This window comes from Phalaenopsis equestris, unplaced genomic scaffold (genome assembly GCF_001263595.1).
Source record: "Phalaenopsis equestris unplaced genomic scaffold, ASM126359v1 Scaffold000705, whole genome shotgun sequence".
NCBI classification, from domain to species: Eukaryota; Viridiplantae; Streptophyta; class Magnoliopsida; order Asparagales; family Orchidaceae; genus Phalaenopsis; species Phalaenopsis equestris.
Window position 1 is genome coordinate 107,265 of NW_018165145.1, and position 5,664 is coordinate 112,928.

Here is a 5,664-nt window from a genome sequence, read left to right on the forward strand (position 1 = left end):
GCGATTAAATAATTCAATTATAATTTGAAAGATGCTGGTGAGAAGAGATTGTTGCAATTGAATGAATTAGAAGAATTAAGAAATGAATATTATAATAATGACAGAATTTATAAGGAGAAACTAAAGTTATGGCATGATCGAAAGATTAACCAAAAGAACTTTGAACCAGTACAAGAAGTTTTGATTTATAATACAAGGCTGAAGTTATTCCCTAAGTAATTGAAGTTTCGTTGGTTAGGACCCTTTACTGTGACTCAAGTTTATACTTACAGAGCTGTTGAAATTGAAGATCAAAAGACTGGGAATAGATTTAAAGTAAATGGACATAGATTAAAACCGTATTTTGAGGGTAAAAGACCAAGTTTTAAAGAGGTTTTAATGATCTGTCAACCTGAATAATCCATGAATAGGTCGGGCTGACTTTAAACCAAGCGCTTTATGGGAGGCAACCCATAGTTATCTTTATTTTTATTGCGATTATAGAAATTTTATTTGAAATTATCGTTAGTTTGTGGTAGTATTGAACTCTACTACTCATATTTACCCTTGAATCATCATAAGAATTGGATCCATTAAAAAAATTGGAACGCATTCGGACCAGAGCTAAACTGTGTAATTTTTTCCTTGGGCACTGCCGGCGGGCTCAACGCCACCGATGACGGGTTTTTCCCGAGATTCCAGGCAAAATAATTCTATAGGCTCGCTGACGGTATCATCGACGCCGCTGATGGCGAGACCTGCAGGATGACGGTTTCTAGAGTTTTAATGGACGGTTTTTAGCGGTTTTAGGCGGGAGAAACTCCCTATAAACTTCCAAATTCGATTCTTAAGTTCATATTTCCCTAAACATGAGAAGTAACTCCACCAAATTCATCCCTATGGTGTCCAATTCCCCTGAAAACCATAGACCTCGAGTGTTCAACAGGAGAATGTTCATTAGTTCCGAGGCGCAGTGAATCTTCAACAAAGTGCTGACAAAGAGGAGATTAATCAAGGAAAGAGGATTCGTGAATCGAGCACTGAACAATCCTTCGACAGTAATTGAAGAGATGATTGTGCGACAAAGTTGGGAAGTGTTGTGCTACACTACAGCCGCCGTAGTTGTTCCTATGGTAAAGAAATTTTATGCTAATTTGCATAGAATAAACCAGGGAGTCATCTATGTGCGAGGCAGATGGATAACTTTTACTCCTGCACGGATTAATAAGTTATATATGATTTAGAATGTTTCTGTCTGCCATTATTCTAACTTCGTCCCGACAAGAAACCAGATGAATGAGATCTACCAATATTTAACAGACGAAACTGAAGACTGGGAAATGAGAGAAAATGGGTATGTTAGTTTTTCTACGACAATTCTAAACCCCGTTTCTAAACACTAGCACTTCTTCATTTCTGCAAAATTATTACCGACAATGAAGATCGGTACAGTTTCTAAGGAAAGTGTTATTCTGAATTACTATATCCAAATGAGACTGTCGATCGGTATTGGATCGATAATTGTGAAGTCTGTTTTGGTCCTGATCATTCATGGATCAACTTATGGGCTTGGACATTCTTCAATAATTTTCTTACTCTGCAGTCAGTCCCAAGTATCTTATGAAAATTGGGAAAATGTACTTCTACCTTGGAAGCCTTTGGACCCAACTGAGAGATTCTCAGCCTATGAAGATGAAAATGATATGACTATTATTGTGGATCAATCGTCTCAGAATTCACTGCCTATTCAACCTTAAGTTCCGGACAAGACACTAGTGATCATGCGTAGAATCAAGAAATTGGAGAAATAGGTACAAAATGTTATGAATGCAATTAACAATATCTTTGATTTTTTCGATCATCTAGACTGGAGGATGAAAGAATAATTTGCTCACTCTAGACATATCAAAGATAGTTTGATACGATTGATGAGGAAGATGAGATTGATAGAAGAGGATTCTACTGAAGAATTCCCATACCGACCCTTCTACAACCTCTTTGTTCATGTGCAATCAATGGGTGATATCAGAGGAGAAACAAGCACTGAATCGGAAGAATAGTAGAATTACTTTGCTACCTGTGTGTCTATGTGTGTAATTTGATTTGAAATTTGTGTTTGCTTTGTTTTAGAATTATGTTTTTAGATCTCAGTATAGTTGAGACTGAGCATAGGATGTTTGTTTTTTGTATTTTGAGTGTTGTGGCTTGGATTACGACGCTGAATTGATGTATTGAGGTTGAGAAAATATAAAACTTAGGTGTGTCATGTAATGTGTATTGTAACCCTTGGAATTTATATGTAATTGTAATGTTTTATGTTGTGAATGTTTATTTGTGTTAGTACATCATTTAATCACTTAAAATTTATGTCTAGAAAAAATTTATGTCTAGATCACTTAAAATTTATGTCTAGAATGATTGAATGGATGTCGTTGAGGCTTGAAATTGATTGAAATCGCAAAAATCTGGAAATTGAACCAACTTAAGAGAGCTTGCCGAAGGCGCCCTCGACACCGCCGACGGCAGATTTTTCCCGAGACTAAGGTTAATAATTCAATAGAGGGCGCTGACGGTGCCGAAGACCGCGCTGACGGCGAGATCCCTAAAAAACACCTTTAACCATGATTTTAAAACACCTTTAACGCGAGATCCCTAAAAAACACCTTTAACCATGATTTTGACTAGTCAACCACCACTATTCATCATCCCCTTCCTCCTAAAAATGAAGATTTCAATCTAGGGCTTGGAGATCTTGGATTTGGGGGCGATTTCAAAGCATTTTGACACCGGATTTGATCATCTCTCGGTAAGAGCTTCACTCCAAACTAAAAATATTTGATATTCACTGTGACATTCTTCCACGTTGAGAAGATCAGAAAAATTTGAGAATGTGAAGAAAATATTGGGAAGAAATTCATAGAATTTAGTTTTGAACTCTTAGAGTCACTCTCTTAGAGTTCTTAGAGTCACTCTTGGAAGCCATTATTTGAATATTTGAAGTGTATTTTGAAATTTTGTAATTTTTTATTAGATTGACATGGCTCTACGACAAAAGAGGCAATTTGAGTTTGACGAGTTCGCTTCGTCAATGCGAAGGCTCAGTCAAGATTTACTTCAGCATTTGAAGGGAAAAAATGTATACAAGATCAAGTTTTTGAGAGTCCGGGAGGAGAAATTGAATGAGTTATTGCCAAACGGAGGTGGGAAAGCTTCTGTTATATTATGCCAATGCATTCGATTCTGAGGATGGAATCGTTCGAGTAAGAGGGTTTTCTGTTGAGTTTAGTGCCGCCCGCATTAACTCAATTTATGAAGTCCCATACTCCTATATCTGCAATTAGGAAACCTTCAGTACAATGGAAGGCCCGCTAAATGATGTCATTAACTTTCTCATTGATGGGAAAGGGACATGGAAGACAAAGCAGCGAGAATAGGTAAATTTTTCTGTTTTCATGTTGAATGTCACATCTAAAGCGTGGAACTATTTTATTTCCTCTACTCTGTTACCGACCTATCACCATAGTTAGGTAACAAGAGATAGAGCTATTCTAAATTTCTGTATTCAGAACAAACGGACTATAAATGTGGGGAGAATTATTTAAAAGAATATTTTGATCACGGTAAGGAGTGAATCAAGTGGAGGTTTGGGACATCCTGGCCTCATTTATGCACTTTGCCAACTTTTTGGATTTGAAGCTAGAGATGATGAAGAATGGGTTTACCCTATAAAACCCATTAGTAAAGCAAATTTAAAGACATATGAATCCCATGAGATGTGGAGATCTGGGAGTAGGAGTCAAGAACCTTCTACTAGTAGAGATATCCCATCTACTAGTTATGACCTTCCTTCTTCTAGCTCCCCTACCATGATTTATTTAATGAATGAGTTGACCTTACAGCAGAAGAGTATAGAGCTAATAAATGAAAGAATTAGAGGCTTAGAACGTAGACATGATTACGATAGTGAGTACCTACAGAGGCATTCTGATTTTGAGATAGCTTACTACGAGATAGGATGGCTTACTACGAGGCTCAGGCCCAGCACTACAGAGGTGAGCCTGATGTTACATTTTCTGAATGTCCCCGTTATACTCAGTATCAACCCAATCCACCTGCTGACCAAAGAGACGAAGATATAGCCTGGGATTTTGATATTTGATAATAGTTAATGTACTTTTACCTTTACTCTTGTAATTTTTGTAATAGAGACAGATATTTGTTTGTACTTTTATTTTTATGTTGTAATTAGATAATTTTTAATTATTGTCTTAAATGTTTAGTGTGGTAGTTAAAACTTGCATGATAGTATAATAGATGTTGATTAGTACTTTGTGAATTGTAATGTGATGTGATTTTTATTTTACATTTTAATTGTAATTATTTTTTTTTTTAGTATTGTGGATGTGTTAGTGAAATATTGTGTTTGTATAATATTTAGTTTTGTACTTATTTAAAAATTTTATTACCAACAAATTCTTTAATGATTTATATGTACAGAAAACTCCTAATGTTACAGACCAGGTGAAGTAAAAATTTTGAGGACTGTAAAATTTCAGAATGAAGAAAATGCCTAAAGTACTAAGGTATGATTTATATTTAGAATTTTTCTTTCCACCTCTATCATTTCATATTGAAAAATTTAAGTTTGGGGGAGGGAAGAAAAAGATTAACTATTTGATGTTCTCAATTTAAATATTTTCAAAAATTATTTATATGATTTTATGTAGTGAATTTAATTCAGAGAACTATACTTTGTAGATATTTAAATATTATGGTAGATTTAAAGGAATATTTTTGTAATGAAAATTAATTTTGTAGATTAAGATATTTAGTATAAGAGAATAAGACTATAGTTAACTATTTAAAGTAAAAAAAACTATATTTTGAAGTATTAAGAATCTTGGAAATTCATTTGAGAAGAAAAGATTGGGGCTCAATGATGTAAGAGTTATGAAATATTTATAAGGTAAAGGAATGCTTTAAGTTTCAAATTTAGGGAAAGAAAAGTGAAGTTCAAAATCATTAAAGGCTATCCAGATATAGTAATCCTCACTTGAAAAAGGAAAAAGAAAGGATTGACAACAATCCTTGAAAAGAAAATATCAATATATAGGGTTGAAAGCAATCCAAATGAAGAAAGAAAAAAATATAAAAGTGAGGAGAAGCTTGAGGAGATGCCTAATTAAAAATTGGCTTCATTGGACCTACCTAAAGGGAAAACCTAAATACATTCCTGAACTTATATTTATGGATTAGATCTTTTTCTAGTAGTGTTCTCATGAAATTCCTATCATTTGAATATTCTAAGTGACATGATATTAAAACATATAGTTATTCTTGAAATGAATAGAAAATTAGAACTCTTAAAAGTGCTAATTAGATAATCTTGTACCTATAGAGTTAATTCAATTACTTGAATTTTTTCTGAAAATCTCATTATGATATTTACTTAAATCAAGCTTATAGTATTTCTGAATTAAAACTTTACTACAATAGATCATAACTTTTATATTGTACTAAAATTACTTGAGGACAAGTAATAGTTAAGTTTGGGGGATTTTGACCAAAGGAAAATATGTTGAGATTTTCATACCTATTTTACACTGATTTTGATGATATTGCACTTTAAAGAAGGGTATTTTTTATGTTTTTTTGCAGGAATGATGAATTATGGTCATTGGAGCA